The sequence below is a fragment of the Lissotriton vulgaris genome, unplaced genomic scaffold, assembly GCF_964263255.1.
Source record: "Lissotriton vulgaris unplaced genomic scaffold, aLisVul1.2 SCAFFOLD_1828, whole genome shotgun sequence".
NCBI classification, from domain to species: Eukaryota; Metazoa; Chordata; class Amphibia; order Caudata; family Salamandridae; genus Lissotriton; species Lissotriton vulgaris.
This window is the reverse complement of record NW_028241418.1, coordinates 468,164-494,000: the sequence shown is the minus strand read 5'-3', so window position 1 is coordinate 494,000 and position 25,837 is coordinate 468,164. Positions and strand designations below refer to the sequence as shown.

The window sequence follows — 25,837 nt, the reverse complement described above, 5'->3', positions numbered from 1 at the left end:
ACACAGCTCGACGAGACCCGGCTTCCCTGGCACCTCTGACCTCTACTCACCTCTACAGCCAAGCTGAGATCCGTGAGTGCGACGAGACCTCGAGGGACCGACGATCGCCAAGACTGCACGACTTCTTTGCAACAAGCCCACCGAGTCTTCCACTGGTGAGTGTTTTAGGGTCCGAGAAGCCCCAACCCTGAGCAGCTCCAGCACCGAAGATCAGCCCTCCAGCATCTCCACGATCTGCGTGGGGCCCTTTTGCTTTTTGCTGCTCACCGCGTTGTTTGGCTACTAGCCGGCTAGCTTGTGGCCTTCTTAACGACGCCCGACGACATCACTGCTGCTGGTCTGGTTGCTCCAGACTGGCCCTTGCTTCCTTCTTCAAGAGAGGCACCCCGGACCCTCCTGGTCCACTCCAGACGCCATTTTGAGTCCACCGCGTGGGCTTGAATTTGCCAAGGCTTTGTTGCCCAATCCTGGGTCCAGCGACGCCGACAGCTTCATCCATCGTGGGACAGCTCGCTCCTCCATCCTGGTCGCCGACAACGCCTCCTGGTCCGTGAGATCTGCAGAGCACAGCGTCGCCCACTGACCTAGTCGAGGTGAGTACCATCCGGTGCCCTCCTGGTGCCACATGACTACTGGCTAGTAGTCACGAACTTGGTCCCCTCTGCTTTCAGGTGTCATCTGTCTTCGAGATCCAGGCTTGGATCACTTCGAACTCTCTTCACTGGTCGCCTGCCAGCATCTTTCTTCCAGGCTCCTGGTCCATCTACGAGGATTCCCGACGTCTTTTGAGACCTATGCAGCTGCAGCCCCTGGGCTAGGTAACTTCGGCATTTCGGGGCCCCAGCATAGCCTCACTATCCAAGGGTCAGAATCCACTTTCGTTTTCCTCCTACCAGGTCGGGTTCGCCCGAGAACACTAACTCTGTGAAATCTAGCTACCATAGACTTTGTCCCGCATCACGCGTGAGAGTGCACACTCTGCACCCGAGTCCCCTAGGCCTCCTAGAAGTAATCTGAAGATTCTATAGTCAAGACCTAGCGATTCCAAAGCCTATTAGTACTGTACTTACCTGCTAGTAATTTCGCATTCCACTTTCTGAGTATATGGTTTTCCGTGCCCCTCGGGCATTTGTAAATACTGTGCTAACTTAAGTATTTTCGTAAGAGTTTTGTTTTGTGCTTAGTACCCTGTCCTCATAAAGAGTACAGGGCTGTTGTGATTTTAATAAATACACTGTTTATTTTCATAACACTTGTCTGGTGTCCTTTCACTTGGTGTTCAAGGGGTATATGTGTGGTATAACAGCTGGCTTAACACGCCCTCTCGAGTCTTTAGCCTTAGACTGCTCGTATCCATGCTACTAGGATAGCTGGTCTATAAGGTTGACTTACAACCAATCATCAATAAGGGTTGCTGGACTGATACATAGTGTTCACTAGAATAGTGAGCACTGCATATCAGCCCACCTTCTCACACTGCCAACATGTACGACCAGTCGACCCGGTCGAATGCCTTCTCGGCATCTATAGAGAGAAAACAAGCCTGCGTACGGGACCGATGCACCAAGTCCATTAGATGGAGGAGCCGCTTGGTATTCTCACCACCCTGTCGCGTCGGTACAAAGCCCACCTGGTCAGGTTCAATGATGCCGTCCATAAACGGGGTGAGGCGGGCAGCTAGGATGCCAGAGAACAATTTCATATCTATATTAAGAAGCGAGATGGGGCGGTACGAGCCGCATTCCTTGGCGTCCTTGCCCGCCTTGTGGATGACAGTGACCACTGCCTCGGCCATGGATGGAGTCACGTTCCCGGAATCCCTGAAGGAATTGAAGAGACGCGTCAGGAAGGGGGCCAGGACACCACAGTACTTCTTATAGAAGGAGGCCGAGAAGCCATCCAGGCCCGGCGATTTAGCGACCTTCAAGCGCGCTATCGCCGATACAACCTCTTCAATGCGTATCTCCGCGTCTAAAGACGCTTCCGAGCTCTGAGAAAGGGGTGTAACGTCGCAAGTTGCCAGGTAGGCCTGGACCCGCTCGGGGTCCGGGGGTCCCACGTATAGAGCGCACGATAGAAGTGCTGGAAGCTATCCGCGATGCGCGCATCGGCCGCCTGTTCTACCGCGTGCACGTCCCTGATGACCGAGACCGTCGTCTGCTGCGTCTGGGCCCTCAAACGGTGTGCTGATTCAGAAAAGGGGGTGGTGATGAACAGAGGGTCTGAATTAAGCAGACCACTCTTACCCAGTCCAAAGATCAGGGCTTGATCCATCACCGTTATTTATCTCACTGCACCATCCCAGCTCAGAACCTGGCTATATGCAAATCAGTCTGTCCCTGGCCCAGTGCATCATGGGAACAGGGCAGACTAAACTACCATCAAACGGTGTGCTAGCATCCTGCCCCCTCTATCGCCGCTAAGATAAAATTTGTGGCGTAAGCGTAGAAGCGCGTACTCAGCCCTATCGAGGTCTAAATGCTTCAGCATGCGCCTCTTCGTCTCCAGCTCCCGCCAAACCCGCTGTGCCCCCGTCCGCTTATGGATTGCCTCTAGCCCGCGCACATCGCGTTAGAGTTCCTCGCGCTTTTCCCTGCGCAGCTTCGCCAGTGAGGCCGAGATCGCGATGCAGTCGCCCCGCACGACTAGCTTAAGCGCTTCCCAAACTGAGCTAAGGGGCATGCCGTCGACGTCGTTGGTGGCGAGGTAGCGTGTGATTGTGTCTCGTAAACGGTCCACTACGGAAGCGGAGTTAAGAAGAGTTGCGCAGGCGCCAGCCCCCGCGGGCCCGCCCGTCCGCCCCCGGACATTATCACAGAGATGAGCGCATGGTCAGATAGAGAGCGCGGCGCAATCTCCGCGGAGGAAAGCTGAGGCAGCAGGGAGGTGGAGGCGAGAAAGTGGTCTAGGCGCGCGTAGGCCTTATGGGCTGCAGAATAGTAGGTGTAATTGCGCTCTAATGGTTGCAGGGAGCGCCACACATGATGAAGTCCCCCCTCCTGTAGCCAGAGCAAGCCCCCCTTGGAGACAGCGCCCGTCGGGTGGGAATGCGCCTCAGATCTATGAAGGGCCGGGTCCATCACCATATTCAGATCACCTCCCACCAGCACCCAGGGATCGGGGGAGGCCAGGACATCTGCAAGCGCCGAGGTTAGAAAGGGTTCTTGCTGCACATTGGGGGCATAAAGGGAGCCTACAGTGAAGCAAGAGTCGCCCCATTGAATCCAGCCCGCTAGAAATCTACCCTTGATTTCCACCACCTGGGACAACACTTTACATTGCGCCTTCGCGCTGATCAGTATCGCTACTCCATGCTTCTTAGCGCCACAGGAGGACCATAACTGGGTGGGGAAGCGCCTGTCTCTCATTCTTTTAGTGTCCTTGGCGAGGAGGTGCGTCTCCTGCAATAGGCAAATGTCACCTTCCGCCCCTTCCAACAGTGATAAGATCGCTGCACGCTTAACCGGGCTGTTGAGGCCTCGAACATTCAAGCTGACAATTTTCAGGTCCTTACCCATTGCGAGGGTGAAACAGGGACCTCGCTAACAGGACCCAGCGGCCGTTGCGGAGAACCCCCCGACCCAAACCCTCCCCAACCCACTACCCCAAACCCAACCCACCCACGCCCCCCTCAAACAAAACCCACAACAACAACCGACTGACAAAGCCCTCCCATGTAAAAGACAACAGGAGGAAACGAGAGTTTGTCAGAGAAGTCCCAAGGGCTGGGGGCATGGACTTAACCCCACCAGCCACCCAGGTCCTGATACAGGACAGTATACACGGGGAACGTGACAGTACATTACCCATCAAAGTCCAACGAACGGGTCCCTCCGCCGCCAGCAGGTGACTTGCAGAGGGGAGGCGTCCGGGCACAGCATTCAGGACCCCTCTGGCGTCTCCGTCACCTTAGCCACTGACGCCACTGCTGCATCTCACTCCTGCAGACTGACAGACAAATCAGGACCTGAAGGCTTCGGCGGCTTAACCACGGTTTGCCATTCTGTAGAGCGACGACGAGTCCTCGGAGGAGGGGATGAGGACTCAGCACCAGGCTCCGCACTCTCCAGTCTTAACAGTTCACGGGCAACCTCCACAGATCTCACCTGGACCAGCTTCCCTTTCCATCGAAAGACCAGTCTGAAAGGGTGCCCCCAGGAATAGGGGACACCCTGTTCGCGCAGGAAGGCAGTGATCGGACGGAAGCCTCTCCGTTTGGCCAGGGTAGAGGCCGCCAAGTCCTGGTAGAGCACCGGTCGATGGTCACGGAAAACGAGGGGGTTGTGCTCATGTGCTTTCTTCAGAATCCTTTCTTTGAGCTGAAAATCGTGGACACACACCAGGATGTCCGGCGGGGGTGCATTGGCCCCACACGGTAGGCCGACCCTGTGGGCTCTGTCCAGCTGAATCTCGCGGAGATCCTCGTCCTGCAAGATGTGGCGGAAGAGGCCATCAACGTAGTCACGCAAGTCCGTCCCTCACCCTTCCATGGGACCGCCCGGATACAATTGTTATTGCGCTGGGATCTGTTCTCCAAGTCCTCAGCGTGAGTCTGCAGATCGAGATTCTGCTCGGTGAGGCGGAGGACATCCTGCTGGAGCCGGTGTATGTCCCCGGCGGTCTCCAAGTCGTGGTCCTCGAGGGTCGCCACTATCACCAATGGCGTCGACGTCTCTCCTCACCTCCCTGAGATCCGAAGCCAGCTGCGACCGCAGTTCCTGAATGTCTTCCTTTATGGCCGTGAAAAGCTCCAGCATGAAGGCTTTGGTGGCCGGTGCGTCGCTATCGTCCGGCGCCGGGTGTTTGTCCACCGCCGCTGCAGCCCGCAACGGCGAGCTTTTCTGCGTGCTCTCCTTCAAGGCCTTCTCCTTTTCCTTCTTCGTCCTGTTGGCCGCCATGATGTCGCTGGTCGCCGCACACCAGGTGAAGGGTACCCCTATCAGTTCCGGCACCAAGAGGGCTGCACTCACTGGCTATGTCCGTGGCGCACCTGCTGCACACACACCTCGGGACCCCCGCAAAGCACGAGCCGCTCTGCCTTGCATGCCTCGCCAACTCGAGGGCCCCTTGCTGCAAGCCCCGGGCTGGGCTCCTCAGAGTGGGATCCTTAGTGGTCACAGGAGTCGGTCAGCAAGGTCCAGCACCGGGCCGGGGGTGGGGTCGTAGGAGATGCTGTGGGAGGTCCGAGCCCTGGCCCAAGGGGAGCGGCGCCGCAATGCCAGGCCTCCCGCTGCTTCTGTGCACCGCAATGCAGTAGGCCCGGGCAAGGGGGGGAGGGGGGAGGGGGGGGGGGGGTTAGAGGGGGACCACGTGGCAGGCTGCCTAGGACGCTGCAGTCCGGGCCGAGGGCACCTCTCGTCGGGCTGCTGCCTCACCGTTTGCTGCTGCAGGGTCTCTGGCAGGCCCCCGTGACAGGCTACTTGCTGCAGGGCCCACTAGGCCCGGTTCCAGTGCGAGCCCACACTCTCAGGGGCAGTGCGAGAGTCGATTCTGCCTCCCCGTCCGGCCCTCATGCAGGTGGGGGTCTTCCGGTGCCCCCCGGTTCCCCGCTCCTTTAAGTCCTCCGGAGCTCTGTCCACCGCTAGGGGGGCGACAGCATTGGCGGTCGGCGTACAGAGCCGCGATGCTAGGCCTCAACGCCGGGGCCCACAGTGATCGCCCGCCGGCGGGGAGGACCACGCGCTCCAGGTCCAGCTGCCGGTCCCACCTCCGCAAGGCGCCGTGTCCGGTTCCTCGGACCCAGCGTCGGGAAACTGCTCCAGCGCACTCCAGGCAGTGTCTAGATGGCCCGTGGCCGCCGCCAGCTGCCGATAGGGCCCCCTGCAAGGCAACAACAATGCTATAAAAGAATCGGCGACGGAGGGACCGAGAAAGACGTCTCACTCCACTGCCATCTTGGCCACGCCCTCCCAAAGGGGAGAACTTTGAATTGATAGTGGTGACCTTTTTTTGTGAACCGGAGGTATTTCCTGTGAGCTGGATGTATAGGGATGTGAAAGTATGCATCTTTGAGGTCTAATGTAGCAAGGAAGTCTCCTTGCTGGGGTAGTGGGAGTACTTGTTGTAGAGTGATCATATGGAAATGCTCTGAGAGTATGTATTGGTTTAGAGGCGCGAGGTCCAATATTGGTCTGAGGGATCCGTCTATTTTGGGAATGAGGAAGTATAGAGAGTATACTCCTGTCCCCAGATGTTGAAAAGGGACTGGCTCTATGGCACCCTTCTCCAGCATGGATAGTACCTCTTGTTGTAACAGCATGATGTGTTCTTTGGACATTGGACGGTGTTTGGGATGTATGTTGGGTGTAGTAGAAGTGAGTTCTAGGCAGTAACCACACTGGATAATTTGTCTCACCCACCTGTCTGTCGTAATGGCGTTCCAGAATGGTAGGAATTGTGTTATTCTGCCTCCGACTGGTGATAAGTGGTCAGGAGGGAGTGTGAACAAGTCACTGTTTGGTGGCGGTGGAGGCTCTGGTGTTATTACCACCACGCCCTCTGCCTTTGTTATTGTTTCCTCTATAACCTCCTCTGTTGGAGCCTTTATTAAAGGTGCCTTATGTATTAGTTTTAAATGATGAAGAGGTTTGGGATGTGTTGCCTCTGCCTGAGCCTCGAAAAGAGTAGTGGCAAAAGGAGCTCCTAGACTGTTGAAATTGAAGTGAACCCATGGACTTTGCGGTGTCCGTATCTTTTTTCATCTTTTCTAAGATGGTAACAACTGCGGGGCCAAACAAGAAATCCTGGTTAATGGGTTGATTGAGTATGGTAGATTGCCCTTCATTTTTAAAACCCGAGATGCGGAGCCAGGCAGCCGGCGTAGCAACACACTAGTGTTGACAGACCTAGCGGCTGTATCAGCTACATCAAGGGCGCATTTTATGGATGAGTTAGTGATTAATTTCCCTTCATGTATTAGGTCATTAGCTGTTGCCTCATAGGGTTCTAGTAGGTGTTGTAATAATCCCTCCAGTTCATCATAGTGTGCTCTATCATAGCGTTCTAGGAGAGCTTGTGTATTGGCAATTCTCCAGGTATTTGCTGTTTGAGAGGCCACTCTTTTCCCTGAGGCTTCAAAGATTTTTGACTCCTTGTCAGGAGGGGGAGGGGCAGGGGGGGGGCATCACCTGTTTGCGAATTTGCCCTTTTCATAGCATTAGAAACAACTAGAGAGTCTTTAGTGGTAACTGAGACTTGATATAAGAGGGGTCTGTAGGGGCTGGTTTATATTTCTTTTCAATTCTTGGATTGAGGACACGCGCTCTGGTGCGTGCTTTAGTACTCCCTTCAGCATAGAGAGTATACGTACACTTTTCTCTGATGTTGGGAAGGTGTTAAATAGGAAATCCTCCTCTACAGGGTCGGTGTGCATGCTTACGTCATGATGCTGAGCTGCTCTGTCAACTAACTGGTTAAAAGAGGCTGTGTCGTCAGTAGGAGATGGCTTTATGGGGTATGGCGAGGAATCTGGTATGGGTTTTGTATCATATGGGTCATCGGGATCATTCTGATCGTCCCATGTGTGATCCTGGTTTCCTTGATCATCAGGGTCTATAAAATCCTGTTGAGGGTCTTCACCCATGTCTTCTCCCTCATCATAATGTGGAGGTGTAGGAAAAAATGGAACATAAGGCATGTTAGGAGTGAAAGGAGGAGGTGTGAAAGGTCTAGAAGGGGATGTCCCAAAGTCCTTTTTCTATGGAGGAACAGGAGAAGGAGCCTCAGTGTCCAGTCTTCTCTTGTTCTTGTTGTAAACTGCTATATGTCCTGCTAGAAAAATACAACCACAGGGCCCACACCAACCAGATTCTCAAACCAAAAAAATAATTTTAGTTCGTCTGGGTACTTTTTTTTATACCCCTTTGACTTGCACAATTCTTTTTATAAACTCTTTTATCTCATTTATGAATGAAAGAAGAAACATACATTCAAAGCTATTTACACTAATATACAACAAATATACATACTACATGACACTACTTAGTACAAAAGTGAGTAAAAAACATACATCCTACATGCAATACAAACAATATATCTTAATGCATTTGTATTTAAACAATCAGTATTCAAAAATTAATTTTGGACAAAGTCAACAAGGAGACATTTTCACCAAACTGTGACCAATTTTAGAGCTAGCAGCCGCTAGTTCATCCAAACAATTATATTATTTGCTCCTAAAGTTTTTGCCGACGCGTTTCAAATCCAAGTAAACTAGTTCCTTGATTCTCATCAGGGCTTTGTCACTTATCTGCAATAGGTGTAAACAACAATAAAGTTTTATTTGCTGATAGCAAGTTGCCTCTCTTATGCCCCACACACTTCCACCCCCGGGTCGTTCTAAATATCTACCTGCAGGAATTGGGCCAACTGTCCCTTCTTGAGACTCGGATGTGTCTTTTTTGGCTATTTTGCTGTATCAGTAATTCCTATAGAAAAGGAGGAATTAAAAAAAAAACTGGATACTAATTAGGCTAAACCTTTCTTTTAAGAGTGTTCTGTTCGAAATGTCACCTGAAAAGGCAGAGGTAGTCATACCTTTATTTAGCTGAGAGTAGCTCAGTTTCTTAATGGCCCACGAACCGTCATCTCATTCTGCTCGAGATCTATAGGAACCAATGCCATAATGTCACTTATGTTGTCCCATTAATAACATATTGCATGTCTACAGTTTTTGATAGGACACGTACCTTCCTCACTTAGATGAGGACCGTCTTTTTCATGTATCGCTTCTCTTATAAATGGCACCACGTATTTTATCTCTGGCTGGCGAGTAAATATGATGAATAATTCAGTGTGTGCCCAACATTGCTGGCACCCCACCTACGTGGCAAACATATGTTAGTTGTAGTCTGCCTACCTGATTCTAGCCGTGGTCCCGTTTTCAATCGGGCATCCACTATGAACACAAGTCGGTTGTGTATCACTCGATCCTAATGCATAAACAAACGTGCATTAGTCAATTATGATCTACGCGGTAGCGTACATACAGCTAGTTTATGGGGAAGGGAGAACACGTTACCTCTCTCTCCTAGCACAGTCCCGTCTCAGATTCCACCGCAACAGTGGCCATCTTGGAATACTTCAATATATGTTTTGGCCTGAACGACAAGGATCATGGTACGCTTAGTGACTACTTGACCTCTCCGCCGCCTTCGACACAGTCTGTCATAACACCCTCATACAACGCCTCAGCAACGTCCGAATACAAGTAAAAGCTTTGGACTGGATCATCTCTTTCCTCGCCGGAAGAACCCAGAGAGTCCGCCTCCCCCCATTCAAATCAGAGGCCACCGAAGTCATCTGCGGCGTACCACAAGGATCTTCACTCAGTCCCACCCTCTTCAACGTGTACATGAATCCCCTCGCATCAATCGCGCAACAACACAACCTCAACATCATCTCCTACGCAGACGATCCTCTCCCTCACCAAAGACCCTAAGACCGCCAAAACGAATCTACACGAAGGAATGAAATAAGTAGCCGAATGGATGAAGAACAGCCGTTTAAAACTAAACTCGGACAAAACGGAAGTCCTCATCTTAGGATCATCCCCCTCTGCATGGGACGACTCATGGTGGCCACCGTCTGTGGGTACAGCACCCATACCTACAGATCACGCACGTAACCTGGGCTTCATCCTAGACTCCTCCCTCTCGATGACCAGACAAGTCAACGCCGTCTCATCATGCTTCAAAATCCTACGCATGCTCAAAAAAATCTTCCGCTGGATCCCCACCGAAACAAGAAAGACAGTCACTCACGCACAAGTCACTAGCCGACTAGATTATGGAAACGATTCAGAAAAGGGGGTGGTGATGAACAGAGTGTCTGAATTAAGCAGACCACTCTTACCCAGTCCAAAGATCAGGGCTTGATCCATCACCGTTATTTAGCTCACTGCACCATCCCAGCTCTGAACCTGGCTATATGCAAATCAGTCTGTCCCAGGCCCAGAGCATCATGGGAACAGGGCAGACTAAACTACGAAGCCAATTCCACCAGCAAGAAGAAGGCTGTTCCACCAGCACACGGGCAGCAGGTACGCAGGAAAAGAGTCCCAAAGAAGCGATGGGAGCGAGGGCTTTTAGCTCCGTAGGTGAAGGGGCGGGGCTTGCAGGGAGAGCGGCCCAGGTGTTAGCTGCCGGGCTATCAGGGACTCCTGGGATATGGAGTCCCTGACCACGCTGCTCGCAGCCCTGCAAGGCTTACCGGCCCCCTTGGCGTCTGCACGCACTCCCGATGTTCCTCTGCTTCCAGGCAACGAAGCGGGACCCGCGGAGCGGGTCCGGCGAGGAGTAGCTCTGTCCACAAGAAGAAGGCTGTTCCACCAGCACACGGGCAGCAGGTATGCAGGAAAAGAGTCAACAATTTTCTGTTCTACACGTGCAACAGGACGGAATTGTGGGATTCGTAGTGTCCCAATATTACTACTCACATGTCTGGCACCGTCATTTTGCCTACACTTTCATAACCTAGATATTTCAGATAGATTATTGAGGCCGGTTTGTGTTGTGTTAAATTTTAGAATTAAATATGCCTCCATCTGCAGCAGCGCTCTATCCACATCTGCAGGGCGTTTTATATTATTCATGCTGAATAAGACTGACCATTTGAAGTCATTCTCTCCATGCCCCTTTTCCTCAAAATGTTCCACCATTGGAGTCGTCACTACTTTCTTTTTTAACCTCGATCTATGTTGGGTAATTCTCATATTGACTTCCTGATTTGTTTTGCCAACGTAGATCTTATTACATGGGCAAGTTTTGACAGACACTGCTAGGCATTTGGTAAACACCCTTGGTGCTGTTGTGAATCCGAATGGGAGCACTTTGAACTGGTAGTGCTGCCCGTCCAACACAAATCCGAGATATTTACTGAGCGCTGTGTGGATAGGAATGTGAAAGTAGGTGTCCTTGGGATCTAGAGTGAGAAGGAAGTTGTTTTGTAACAGGAGCAGAAGGACTTGTTGGAGTGTGACCATATGAAAATGTAGAGGTCTGAGGTCTAGGATAGGTCTTAGAGATCCGTCCTTCTTTGGGATTAAGAATTATAGGGAGTATATCCTTTGTTTTGCTGATGCATTGGGACTAGTTCTATTGCATTTTTGTGCAGGAGGGATATCACTTCCTGCCTGAGCAGTGACTAATGTTCCTGTGACATAGGATGCTGCCTGGGTGGTATATTTGGGGGGGGGGGGGGGGGGGGGGGGTGGATGTTAGTTCTAGACAGTAACCTGACTGAACTATTTGAAGCACCCACCTGTTTTATGTGATGTTTTCCCAGGCTGGTAAGTGTTGTAGTCTTCCCCCGACAGGAATGGAATGGGGGAGGGGAGTCATTGGGCAGGGGTAGAGGCAGAGCGGGAGTTGTTGGTTTTACCTCTGCCCTTATTGTTATTACCTCTGTAACCACCCCTTTGGTGGCCCCTACTATAGGTGGATTGTGTGGGGGCTTTATACGAGGTAGAAGGTGTGTCTGAAGAGTATCCCCTGGTGGCGCCTCTGCAAGATGAGCGGCGAAATGAACGTCTGGGAACCTGCGACTCCCATAGATTTGGCCGTATCTGTATCCTTTTTCATCTTTTCAAGGGATACATCTACGTTGGGTCAAAATAAGTGTTGCTCATGAAAGGGTTGGTTAAGTATAGCACTTTGGACTTAAGGTTTGAAACCTGATATGCGTAGCCAGGCATGTCTACGCAACAAAACACTGGTGTTAACTGCTCTGGAGGTAGTGTCTGCTGCATAAAGTGCACAACGAATAGGAGGTGTCTAATACTTTTCCCTTCTTGGATAAGCTCATTTGCTCTATCTTCGTACTTATCAGGGAGGTGCTGCATTAAAGATTCTAATTCGTCATAATATGCCCTGTTATTGCCAATAATGCATGTGTATTGGCAACACGCCACATGTTTGCTGCTTGAGACGCAGTTCTTTTCCCCGATGCGTCAAGGAGCTTAGACTCTTTATCTGGTGGGGGAGCTTCACCTGATGTTTGTGAATTTGCTAATTTGTGTGTATTGGAAACCACAAGCAAGTCTAGTGGTACTGGGCCTTTAATATATGTTGGGTCTGAAGGGGCAGCTTTATATTTCTTCTCTATTCGTGGGTTTATGACCTGAGTTCTAACTGGGTCTTTGAAGACTTCAGGAGCATGCTTAATAACTCCTTTAAGCATGGGTAAAATGGATGAGGATCTTTGTGCATTATCAAAGGTATCCATTAGGAAGTCTTCATCTACAGGGTCTGTATGCATGTCCACCCTTTGATACTGTGCAGCTCTGTGTACTAATTGATTGAAGCACATAGTGTCTTCTGGTGGGGAAGGCCTAGATGGGTATATGTTGTCCTGAGGGACATTTGGGATGTCTGGGGTGTTATAATCATCCCACAGGTCAGGTGAGCCTGGAGGAATAAATGCATTACCCCCTATATCAGAGCTATCATCCCTATTGTCATCATCTGGTATGATAGAGGATGTAGGGGAATGTTGTGGTAGGGGCACAGGTGGTGATGGCATAGGTGGAGAAGGGGAAGGAACTCTTAGAGGAGAGGTAGCCATGTCCTTTTTTGGATGAGGAACCGGTGCAGGTGTATCCAGTGGTCATTTTTTTTTTACTTGGAATTAATCTACCAGTGATTGGATCTTTAACCAGAGTCTTTTGTGCAGGGTCTGGGTGAAATAAGTCCTCTGCAGGAGGCCGATCTTTTGGTGCGGAGGGAGGTTTCAGCGCCTAAGTAGCTTCTTTTGTTTTTTTGGCAATGTCTTTAACAGGAGAAGCAGGAGACTTTTTCAGCTCCAATCTGTTTGTTCGGCTCTGATGATTCTCGGTTCTGGTACATTTTTTGGGTTCCGTTTGTTTTTCCGGTTCCAGTGGTCTTTTTGAATCCGAAGCGTGTTTGCTTGGTTCCGAACTGGGTTTCGGTGCAGATTGTTTCGATGCAGACGTGGTAGGTGATGTGGTCTTTGTTCGGTGCCGGTAGATGTGCGCCGGCAACGTGGGGAGGCCGACTCCAGCCCGAGTCACTGGAAAGCTTAGCTAGCTTCTTAGCCGGGCCCGAAGGTGGGGCAGCAGAAGCAGTCTCTCGGTGTGCACCCGAAGGTGTGACGGGAGCCTTCTTTGGATGTGTCGAGGCAGGGTCTGGGTCGACGGTTTTACTTACGACCTGCTGTGCTGAAGTGATGTCCTTGACTTCGGCATGTTCTGCCTCGGAGTTGCTGTCGACGCCATGTTGTTCTGGGACGTCGACGCCCTCTGCGAAGATGTCGTCTGGAATCGGAGCTGAAGATAGAGCCATTGTTCTCCTAGCTCTTCGTCGCGGATCGTCTTCTTGGAGTGGAAGGAGGCACAAGCAGAACAGTCACAGGCCTCATGCTCCGGGAAGAGGCAAAGGTTGCACACCTCATGAAGGTCGGTGTGGGGAAACTTCGACCCACATTGAGGACACTTTGTTTTAAATGGCGTCTTTTCCATGAGTTGGAGTCGACGCCTAGTTCGGCCCGAAGGCAGTCGTCGACGACCGGAATCGAAATCTTCGATGTTGAAGAGTAGCGTCGACTGGAAAATCGTTTGAAACTAAATTCTGGAAGCTGGTGAAGATTGCGCGTCGAAGGAAATCTGTTCGAACACGGAGCGCTGGAAACACATCCGAGCCCGGTGGCGGAAAAAAACAATCTGGGGATGGAGCAGATGCCCATGCGCAGTATGATCCAAAGGAGAAGTCACTGGTCCCGTGACTTCCAAAGACTTTTCTACAACAAAAACAACCTGCAAACATCCGGGCCCAACACTAGGCGGCCATCTATGCACAGTGTGTAATCTGCAGCTCATATGCCTCGAACAGATAGTTACAAAAAAGACACTCTGTGCATGTTTCAACATTCTGCACAACAGAGCTTTTTAAAATCGTTTTGCAAAAAAAAAATTAACTGCTTTGATGCATTTAATTTTGTACTAGAGATTCTACTTTTAGCATTCATGTTTGATACCAGGTTATCCATTTCACGTGGAAGAGCATCCCAATAAGGAATAAAGTGGTATATGAGAAGGGTTATAGTGTGACCATGTATTATGAGAAATAATGCACCCTTTGTTGTACACTGTAAAGATATTGCAAGTCATCTTGGAGTGCCTCAGCCATCTATATAAATAAAAATGTGTTTGTTTGCTCAAAATCGGAAATCTCCCAAAGTTCTTCACCGATTGCTTTGAAATTTTGATACAACGTTGGATTCGATTAACCCCTTCCATGCGGCCGCGATTCCCCTGGTGTGCTGTAAACAGCACGAACAGGGGCGGGCCGTAACGAATCCCAGCCGTCATCAGCACACGAGCACCGTAGTACATGACGGCTGGGGTTCGTCATCAGCATGGAAGGGGTTAAGCGCATGTTTATATACACACAAAGTTGGATTCGAATACACGCGTGTCCAATACGGGTGTGTTTTTAATCGAAAGGCCGAACAGACCCTATTGATTGGGTTGCTGCGCAACAAATACAAGGGACGCATAGAGACAGTCTACATATATTAGAATGGACAGTTGTCAGGATGGCAGACTGGGAAGTTGGTGGAGGGAAGGGCGAGGAGTTGGTTCACTTTGCAACATTAGCGTGTGTTTATATACACACTACGTTGGATTAGAATATGCGCGTGTGCAATACGCACATGTTTTCAATAGAAAGGTCGAACAGACCCTATTGATTTGCTTGCTGCGCAACTGCAAGGGACGCATCCAGACAATAGTGACAAAAACATATTGTATGCCCACAAGCATTGTGAAATTAAACATATTATAAGCGTGGGCTAACACTTTTCTTTCTCTTCCATTTAACCAGACTGAGCCAAAGCAACGCGTGGCCTGGTACAGCTAGTAGTCTTATAAAGGAACTCGGCCTTTGGTCTAATTCCTATATGTAGTCAGGTAGCTCTCTATTGCCTTGCAATAACTTTATAATGTACGGCGGAGGGTATTTTATCCCACATAAAAAAACATAACTGCAGACAAAGGATTGCGGTGATCAAAACTAGCTAACTAAAGTATGAAGTAAAATAAAGTGTACTTGATAATGTTACGCAAGAAGTGGAATCTGTACAGAGCTTAAAGGCAATGATCATTTCCACTATTGTAGTTGATCGTACAAAATACAACAACAAAAATCTCAGATTCACTAAATTTATTTTAAAGATTACGTACAAGGGAAGTACATACATGCAGTCGGTGGAGATCTGGTTGAGACTGTGCACGAGCTGCGATACCAGATTTTCATCTCTACATGCCAAGAGACAGCTCACTTCTTCTGCGATGCGTCCATTGAATAGAAGACTCTTTGTAGTTGTAGCAGGTAAAGGTGATGGAAGAGGCAACTGGTTTAAAACTATTAAAAAAAAAATGTTAAAATGTTTAACCTACAAATTAAACACAATAGGTCTACTGTTGCATTAGGCAATGGCATCAAACTCTGGATTTGAAAGCGAAAAGTTCTACCGCCATGTAATGTTAGTTTTTCACTTCAGAACTGTTCAACTGGTTCGTTATTTTAAAACAGTGAAGAAAGTAGTTAATAAAATCAAACAGGGTAAAGAAGTATGGAAGCACAGCCAGACCAAATAAATACATGGGCATAACTATTTTCTGAGAAAATACACTTCAGGGTAAAACAGAAATATTACTGTAACGATGTATGCAATGACAACATCCTAGCACAGGAAACAAACTATTAGTTCAGTCAAAATAAACGCCTTATCAGAAAACCACAAAGCAGTGTAAAAGCAAAGGTGATCAGACAAGACTAACCTTTGCAGTTATTGTACATGTCTTCTGCAAGATAAAATTAACATATCTTATCACCAAGTTGTTTTTTAAGACAAGGTCCAATGCACCTCAAATCTATAAAGCACACATTTGGTGTCCTACTGTGACCTTTGGTCGCCATTTTCGGATTCTTTTTTATTTCTTCCCACCTCTGGTCTCATCTTTGTGGTGTAGGAGGGTGGGTTCGCTAGTGAATCCAGAAAATTCTTCAAGCTATGAAACTATACCAACAGGTAAGAAACGATAAGATTTTGCAGCGTGAATCTTTTCTGGATTCACGTACTGTGCATAGATTTTGTACAGTATGATAGACGTGGTGGTTGGGGGCGAATATGCATGTCTGTTTATCGATGCATTTGAATTTGCAATGCACCACTGAATTAATGCACTCCTTTCAACCTTTCTCCCCAAAGGTCCATTCTCTTGCTCTCCTTGTCTGGCGGTGGTCTATTATTAGTTGGTACATTGGACCTTTTCCAGGCTGTAGACGTAATGATTGAATCAGCTGGCATCAACCCTTTTTTGTACAATGGGTCCTTTGAGGAACACTTATTTTTTCTCACCTCTTGGTGTAACTGCTTTGCAAGTGGCAGGCTCTTTAAATGCCTCCTTCCTTTGATCCGATACACTTGGTAGCATGGGTAGAAACGGTCTCCTTGATTGTGTAGGCAGTAAAGTCTCTAGTAGAAAACATGGCTGTGGCTCTTCTTCCAGTTGTACTCCATATGTGTCATCTGCCTTTTTATAACTTGGTTGTACATCCCAATGTCATCTGGTGGTAAAGGTCTCAAAGGATTTGTGTCTACCGCTTCTTCTGGTGATTCGCGTTGAGATCCTGCCATTGTAGGTTTGAGCCTCAGATCGCTGAGCCCACATAAGTTATTGCCTCATTGTCTCATTCGTCCTCGAAGAAGCGTCCTCCTCTTCTTCGTGTGGTTTGGGAGTTGTCGGCGTCTGCAATTCTTCGACCGATTTTTCCACCTCAGTTAATGGTTTCATGCTATCTTTAATTGCTTCAAGCTGTCGTCCAATTCTTTTTTCCATTGCAAAATATTCACAATTTCAGCCTCTAGCCTTTCTTTTTCTCGGTCTCAGACGCGTGTATTTCGGTGTCGGGACCCTCAGCCTTTCTCTTCACACTGTATCGACAAGGTCGTCGAAGTCTGTTTCGACCTCTCTCGTTTCGATGTCGAGTCGTCTTTTTCGTGACCATCTTTCAACGTTCTTGATTTTAAGAGTTTACACCGTCAGAGTCCTTGTCGAAGGATCCAATGGATTATCTCCCTTTGGATGCGGCTGCGGGCATCGACTGTTTCGACACGGAGACACCTTTCGAGGTCTTTGAGACATATTTGTGTATCTCCTCCTGTCTTTGAGGTCGATGGCTCTCTTATCTCCTTTGAAGTCTTCTTCTCAACCTCTACGACTAAGACATCTGTGTCCTCGTCGACTTCATCGGCTTTGTCCTTCACTGGAAAGGCCCAGATCTTAAAGAGACAGTGCAGGCCCTTGGCCCAGCATGTTGTAGTTGACCCTTCTCTTTGTCTCGCTTACCCTCAAGGTCTTTGGGGTGAGAGCCGAGCAAGCATTGCAATCTTCACTTCAGTGTTCCAGTGGCAGGCAAAGGTTGCAGACTGGATGCTAGCCTTTGAGCATATTTATGATGACAATTCTTACAGAAATTGAAAGGTGTCTTGTCCATTACAGTGAACATGGAGCCTCCTGCATGCGCTTACCCAATGTCGAAGTTCCGTACTTCCCCCTTTTTCGCGCACAGCTCGTCGGATAGTAGTCCAGTATGTCGAAAAGGCTTTTATCGCTGCTTTGTATAAGTTTCAACTATTTGTCGATTCTTCTCTCCAAATCTCTGGAGTTCCTTCCCTATCGATCCAGACTCAAGGGGAATCTGAAGATGGCAACCAAAGGTAAAAGCTTCCAGAGGAAGCTCGCAGTCACAGGAGGACACCAAATGGTGGTATGTCGACCCCCACCACCAACAAAAAAAAAGAAAAGAAATAGAACAATTCTACCAGATGTGCGGAATAATGAACAGCACGTCAAACCAGAAAAGATTCACACTGCAAAACTACTGTCAGACTTTTTACACTGAGAAATGAAACCAGGAACTTACTTGTAAACACGGTGTTGCGGCTTGAAGTACTTCTAGATTTGCATGATTATTCATAATTTGATAATGTAGTGGTTGAGTCGGGAAACACATGTCTCTAAAAATTTCTTTTGGTTGTCGGCCATAAAAGTCTTACATGATAAGTGCACGTTCAGGAAACACTACTGCGTTGACAGCCAGGTTTGACCAGAGGACCATTGTGCCTCCTCAGTAATTCAAGATTTCCTAACCACTCCTCAAAACCTCTAACTTTGGGAGGTACTGCTGCAGTCTCAATTCCAAAAGATGAAATCTACAAGTGAAGTTCCATTTGAAGAACAAGTTAGTTACCTTCAGTAATGCATTCTGGTGGAAACTGTATCCTCACCGTCCTCCCACTTCACCATTCTGTGAAGTGGACTCCTGAATATAAGTTTCCAAGTAAGATTTAGGCACACTCATCTGATTATGAAACTGGCCGCCCTCAGGGGTGGCATTTATCTGCAACTCTGACCGGTCACTTTCAGGGCAGTAGAGAATCAACATGTAGCCAAATTATGCCACCTATCTGCACACTGTGGCACCACAATAAATTATCCAGATAATTTACTAGTACCAGGTTATGGTTCAGGCACCAGGAGACATTCTAAAGGAAAAGAACCTGCAGTATTGATAGTTAGGCAATGACTGGGTGAAGTACAGGTAGCTGTAAATAAGTTCTTCAAAAGCACCTTTCCTACCCAAGCCATCCTTGAGTGTACGTCCACATAATTTCTGGTAAACACGTGTAGGGATCACTAAGGTTCCAGGTCATATATAGAACATTGAAAGAGGTATTACTGTAGGATAGTGAAACTCTAGAGCGTGTCCTTGGCCTTTTTTTTTTTACACGTTTCCCTCTAGAGAGTAGCATAGCTTTATGGTTTGTACTAACCAATCTTACTGCGATTCCCTTTGATGGATGCAACCCCTGGGCAGCGTGTGCAAAGATTAACTGATTTACCCCTTTTTTTTGGATGGGGGCGGGGGGTTGTCTCATGTAGTACAGGACTCCTCTCCTTACATCTGAAGTGCTCCCTGAAAGGATAAGAAAATTAATAGGAAAGTTTTTCCTGTCCCATGGGGGGCCCCCCCTTACTTTGGCAATTAGGTCAGGAGGTGCCCACTGACTAATAATGGCTTTTTAATTTTTTACTGAAAGACACAAAGGCCACGCCTTGCACCCAGAAATTAATGCAGCAAGAAAAATTACTGTAGCTAATCATTTAACTTGAATCATTTTTTCCCAATTTTTCTCCTGCAAAAACGTTCCTTCCTCACGTCAGATTACTTTGGTATGTTTTTTGCTTCTGGATTTCCATAGATAGTCAAAATTGGAAACCCCTTAAAGCGTGTTCAAATTTTTCTAAATGCTTATATCTCTAAAGCTGCCAAACAGATTTGCACCAAACCAATAAAAAAGAAAAAAAATCACAGCTTGAGTCAATTTCTACTTTAATGTAAATCCGTCCAGCAGTTTGGGATGCAGGATCAAGCTAAATTTCCAATAGCAGGTAAAATGGAAAGAAGAACAGTTTTTCAAATCATACTTTACACTTTTCCCCCACTGCCCAAATGTGTAGGGAAAAGGAGTATGTCGTGCTTTAGCCGACTATGCCAAGCGATTGCTAAATTCGATGCAAAGCCATCCATGGGGTTAAAAGTTATAGGGAAATCAAAAAATATCTTTTCAATAGAAAGTGTGCCTGAACCATAACTATACAGTAGCAACTGTCACCATGTACTACATTTAAACGAGTCTTCAGAGTGTGCTTTCTTATTCACGTAACTAAGTCGAGTAGCTCCGCAGATCATTTACACAGGTCTCAGTTTCAAACCAAACCGGAGACAAGAACAAAAGAATCAACTTTTCCAACCCACATGACTAATGAGGCCAACATCAAATTACTCTGATTATGTTTAATACATTTCTGATAAGGTGGGGTGGACATTTTTGCCCTTATACAGAGCAATATCAAATATAAAAAGTCTCCACGGTTCAACAGTGATCTTAAACTAAAACTCAAAGATGGACAAGCAGAGCAGAAGCTGCATGCCATATATTTTCCTGAAAATAACTTTTATATAATTAAGCTTCCACAGTATAAAGTACCATTTCATTTACTGAAAAAAATAAACTAGCACAGCTTTTAAATGCTTTAATCAAAAACCAAGACTTTGCAATAAAATGTTCTAATTTCTTAGAATACTCCATATTCAATCATTTATTCAATGTAATTCAACACATGCCACATTTCACAGTATCAATATCTCTGATCTTTCAGAATACAGGAGTTTTCCCACTGCCAACTCGAAAGTGATATCCATCAACTCTTAAGGACCGTTAAGTTCTGCCCCCCCCCCACCCCCCGACAATTTTCTATAAAGATATACCTAGAATCAGACTTACTTTTCTTCCTGAGAAAGAACTAACCAAAGTGAACAATTTACTCAAGAAACTACACATGGATCCTGAAGGAACCCTGTTTATCTTTCTGTTAACCTTCTGTCAGATCCAGCAGAGATCACTGAAACTGACATGTCAAGTGTTCAAATATCTGGAAAACGTTATGATTTTATACTATGGACAAGTTGGGTTTCATCCAAATAGTGTCTGCTTTACTAGTGGTCTTTGATGACCTCTGAATGGCTGCCGGTGGCAGCAACACAAGTTTATTCCAATTGTTGGATGTTAATAGCAGGTAGCACAATTTACTGATCTCTATGTGAATGTGGGACTGAAGGCAAAGTTGCTTCTGCGTGGCTTTCCTTCTTTCTTTCAAATATATTACAACGGGTTATGAGAAGCAACTTTGTCGTCCTCTCCAATTGCAGGAGTTACCCGAAGGGTCTGAGCTGTTTTTTTCCTTTTAATATTTACCCCTTGCCCTTATCCAAACTAATCAAAAGCTTTGGATACAACTTACTTACCAGGATGACAACTTAAATTGTTGTCTTTCCAACTCAGAGGAGGATAAACTTACTGATTGGCTCTGCTAAATGAACCCATGGATGTAGAGTAGCTGGCTTATGTTAACATGGGAGAAAACAGAGGCCAACAGAAATTATCTTGCTACTCTGTCTCCAACCTACAGTGCTGAAGGAGGAGACTCAGAAGGGGCGGCCCTTTCATCAAGTTACGGTGAAAATGCTGTCCGATGCTCTGTGCCGCCATCCCTGTCAACTCTCGGGCAATCTGGAGTGGCTGGCCGCTAGATTTGATGAGCTTGCCCCGGGGAAACCAGCTAAATCGGTGGCCAGACATCTCTCGACCCCGTGGTTTACTCCCTCTCTGCGAAAGATGCGTCAGGACTGCAAGAAAGCAGAGAGAATATGGCGACGCAAGTATGACCCGGTTGATAAATCTAATTACCGGGAAGTAATTAGGAGCTATCATAAACAAATCTCTGAGGGAAAAAAAGTCTACCTGGAGGCAGAAAACAGGAGTAAAGAACTCTTTAGGATTAAGGAGTTCATCTCTCCTCCCTCGATTTCGGCCGCCCACTCGCACTCCGAGCTCTGGATTAGTCAGATGGGGGACTTTTTCATAAATAAAATCAAGTCCATTCAGGACACTTTCCCAGGTGCCGGGATTGGTTCATCTTCGAGCCAACTGGTCATCCCCCCTTCGCCTTCGGATGAGAGGAGTATAGTCTTTTCGGAGTTTCCTTCTCTATCCGTAACTTCCTCCCTTGACCTTCTTTCTCGGCTGCAGTCTGGCTCGCCGTTGGATCCTTGCCCAGCGAAATGTCTAGGAAAAATAGCGCCTGCTATCAACAGCTTGCTTAATCCGCTGCTCAATCTTTCCTTGACCACAGGCGAAGTTCCCTCAGCCTGGAAACATGCCCTGATCCTGCCACTACTCATAAAGCCTACCCTGGATCCTCTTGTCCATGCTAACTACAGGCCGATCTCCCTTCTCCCTGCTCTGGCAAAGGTGATTGAGAAACATGTACAGCTCTCTATTTCCAACTTTATAGAGAGCAACAACATCTTGCATGATTCTCAATCAGGCTTCCGTGCTAACTATAGCACGGAGACAGCTTTGCTCGAGATCACCGATGCCATCAGAGAGGTGTTCGATCTGGGGAGGGGGGGGGGCCATTCTGGTGATGCTGGACTTGGCGGCGTTCGACACCGTCCCCCATGTCGGTCTCCTTTCTAGACTCTGGGATATCGGTTTTCGTGGGACGGTGTGGAACTGGTTTAAATCCTTTCTGACCGGCCGTCGACAGGTGGTCTGGGCACCGCCGTTCTCCGCGGAAATGCCGCCGCTAGAGGTGGGGGTTCCACAGGGTTCTATCCTGAGCCCTACCCTTTTTAGGTTTTGCCTAGCCAATGCGTACGAAGTACGCATGTGCTAGGAAAAACCTAATGAGTATAGTATAGGGGTTGGAATCCGCCCCCGTCTTCCATTGGCTAGCTCCATAAATGGAGGCTAGCCATTGGAAGACACGTTTGTCCGTCAATGCAGGACCAGATTCGGGGGCGTTCCCGAGAATTTTTGGCTTTTGGCGACGTCAGCCGAAAGCCAGTTCTCTGGAACGCCCCCGAGTCTGTTCCTGCATTGACGGCACCCGCCTTCCTGCTCTCGTGGGCGTGCTCGCCTTTCCCGCCCCCTCTCCCGCCCGCTCTTCCATGCCGACCACAGCAGATGCATGCCCCAAATGAATAACTGCCCTTCTGGGACACGATTACAGCTCCCAAGGGCGGGGCTGCGTGGAAGTACTTTGTTATCACAGGCCCGCTCTGCCACAGCCGTGCCCGCCCTCCCCACCGGCTCATCCCTGCAAAGGGAACACAAAGCAAGGGACACGCTGGATGGCAAGGTTTGACTTTCAAAAATCCAGGGAAACGTGCTGCTCGTGGGACAGACGAAGACGTGCACTCGTCCTGCGATCACTGCAATCATTATTCAGCCCGTCTCCATTTATGTGTTTTTACAAAGACCATGCAAATGGACCATCCTTATATTCTGAGTAGAAAAGGAAAGTTTAACTACGGCCGCCGGACTGGAAAAGTTACAAACTCATCATTGACCCAGCTCTGAGGAAGGGGCAGCACAAGCTCTACCGATACGATGGGCAACACTTCAACATGCCCGTAGGTGTTATGGGAGCAACCCCAGCACGCACCCCGTTCCCTCAAGTAACCTAAAGAGGTGGGTGAGTGCTTTTTCTTGCCTTCTGCCTTTTTGTGCCCGTTCTCGAACCCCCCGCTGTCCGTGTCTCCGGCCCCTAGTAAATGCTTGTTTGTAAAGAACAAGTTACTTACCTTCGGTAACAATATATCTGTAAGAAACATTAGTTAGTATTAGATTCCTTACCTTAGAATATCCCCAGGCGTCAGTCTGGATCCGGAAACTTTTGCGTAGCAGTACCCCTGCGCGTCGGTAGGCGTCGTCTGCAGGCGTCCCCTGCGGCTCCGCGTCCGTCGTCGGCGTTGTGCGCCTTGATGACGTCGCTGGAGTATATAGACGCTGCCTCCGCGCGCTGTCAGTTCTTTGCACACAGCTTTTCCGCGCCAGAACACGCAGAGCCATGTGAGAACCAACACTGGTGCCATTTGAAAGCTAGGGCCCTGAAAGGGATGTCCTTAACCCTAGGTATCAGTTCGCAGAACGGGGAGGATGGGTGGGTCGGTAAGGAATCTAATACTAACTAATGTTTCTTACAGATATATCGTTACCGAAGGTAAGTAACTTGTTCATCTGAAAGAAACACGTTAGTATTAGATTCCTTACCTTAGAATAGATACCCCAGCAATACCAACCCCGGTGGTGGGTCTGCGAACCAATACATTCCAACACCAGAAAGTCCTGGAGGACAGAACGGCCAAAGAAGCCATCCCTCCGGACTTGACTGTCCAGGCAGTAGTGCCTCGCAAAGGTGTGCAGCGAGGCCCACGTAGCCGCCTGGCAAATGTCCTGTAAGGGGACTCCCCGGCCCAGGGCAGTAGTAGCCGCCGTGGCCCGAGTGGAATGGGCCCTCAGCCCAACAGGAGGCTCCTTCCGAGCCAAAGAGTAGCACGCTATGATGCCCAGAACGACCCACCGAGAGATGGTCCGTTTATGTACCGCCCGTCCCTTCTTCGCACCCACGTAGCCAAACAGTTGGTCATCCACCCGGAACTGGCGTGTGCGATCCATGTAAAATGAAAGCGCACGTTTTGGGTCCAGACGATGGAGCCGCTCTTCATCCTCCAAAGGATGCGGAGGCGGGAAGAAGGAGGGGAGGGTGATGGACTGCCCGATGTGAAAAGCAGACACTACTTTGGGCAGGAAAGAAGGTCTAGTCCTCAGAAACACCTTGTCTGGATGAATGGACAAGAAAGGAGGTTTGACAGAAAGAGCCTGGAGCTCACTCACTCTCATGGCAGAGGTGATGGCAACCAGGAAAGCCGTCTTTAAAGTCAGGAGACAGAGAGGACAGGAATGAAGTGGCTCAAAGGGAGCACACATTAAGAACGTTAGAACCAGGTTCAAGTCCCACTGAGGCATCACAAACGGAACAGGAGGATACATGTGTGTGATGCCCTTCAAGAATCTCGTTACAACAGGGGACTTGAACAAAGAAGGTTGATCAGGCAGCCTCAGAAAGGCCGAAAGGGCTGAAAGGTAGCCCTTGATAGTGCCCAGAGCAGAGCCCTGCTGGGCAAGAAAGAGAAGAAAAAGAAGAACTTCGGAAAGAGGGGCAGAAAGAGGGTCCACAGCCTTTGCTGTGCACCATGCCACAAATCTGTTCCACCGGCAGGCGTATACCGACTTTGTGGAGGGACGCCTGGCTGCCAGAATCACATCACAGACTTCAGGAGGCAAGTCAAATGGCCTCAACTGCCGCCGCTCAATCTCCAAGCATGGAGGTGGAGACTGGACAGGTTCGGGTGGAGGACCGTCCCCTGCTGCTGCGACAGAAGGTCCTCCTGAAGAGGCAGGCGGATCGGGGCACCGACCGACATGCTGAGTAGCTCGGGATACCAGTACCTTCGAGCCCAGTCCGGAGCCACAAGGATAACTTGGGCCCGGTCGCGCCTGATCTTCTTCAGCACTCTGGGCAGAAGTGGTATAGGCGGAAAGGCGTATAACAGACCGCAACTCCACTCGCGCCAAAAGGCGTCGCCGTGCGAGTGCCGTCTTGGAAACTCCAACGCGCAGAACTGATGACATTGCGCGTTCTCTTCTGTGGCGAATAGATCTAACCAAGGCTCTCCCCATTGCAGAAAGAGGCCTCACGCCACGTCCGAGTTCAGACGCCATTCGTGATCCTTCGAGCACCGACGGCTGAGTTCGTCCGCCCTGGCGTTCAGAGAACCTGCCAGGTGTTGAACCGTCAGAGTCACGCCCTGACGTTCCAGCCATTGCCAGAGACGCAGAGCCTCCTGGCAAAGGGTCCACGACACCACCCCGCCCTGTTTGTTGCAGTACCACAGGGCGGTGGTGTTGTCCGTGAACACCTGCACTACACTCCCGTTGACAAAGGGGAGGAATGCCTTCAGTGCTAGACGAATCGCCCGTAACTCCAACAGGTTTATATGGAGCCGGGAATCCGCCGGAGACCAGATGCCTCTGATCTCCGCCTCTCCCAAGTGGCCCCCCCAGCCCTGGAGGGACGCGTCCGTCACGACAACGTGCTCCGGTTGGGGAAGGGAGAGGGATCTGCCTCTGACCCAATCGCGGTCCGTAAGCCACCACTGCAGTTGTCTCGCAGTGCCCTCTGAGATCAAGACGTGGTCGGACAAGTTGCCCTGATGCTGGGCCCACTGAAACTTCAGGTCCCACTGCAGAGCCCGCATCCGCCACCGGGCGTGATGCACCAGAAGGATGCAGGAAGCCATCAGTCCCAGCAGCCGTAGCGTCAACCTGACCGAAACCCGGGATA

The 25,837-nt window shown here is 49.0% G+C and overlaps 1 long non-coding RNA gene across 2 annotated transcripts in view; it reads right to left on the bottom strand.

Moving 5' to 3' along the window:
• Positions 1 to 12,606: 12,606 nt before the first annotated feature.
• Positions 12,607 to 25,837, bottom strand: part of LOC147671301 (uncharacterized) — a 163,083-nt gene continuing 149,852 nt past the window's right edge. The window contains exon 3 of one of the 2 annotated variants that reach the window (XR_015303638.1): positions 12,607 to 15,377. This is a non-coding gene — a long non-coding RNA (uncharacterized LOC147671301). The remainder of the gene's footprint in view (positions 15,378 to 25,837) is intronic. The other variant, XR_015303639.1, reaches the window with a different exon arrangement.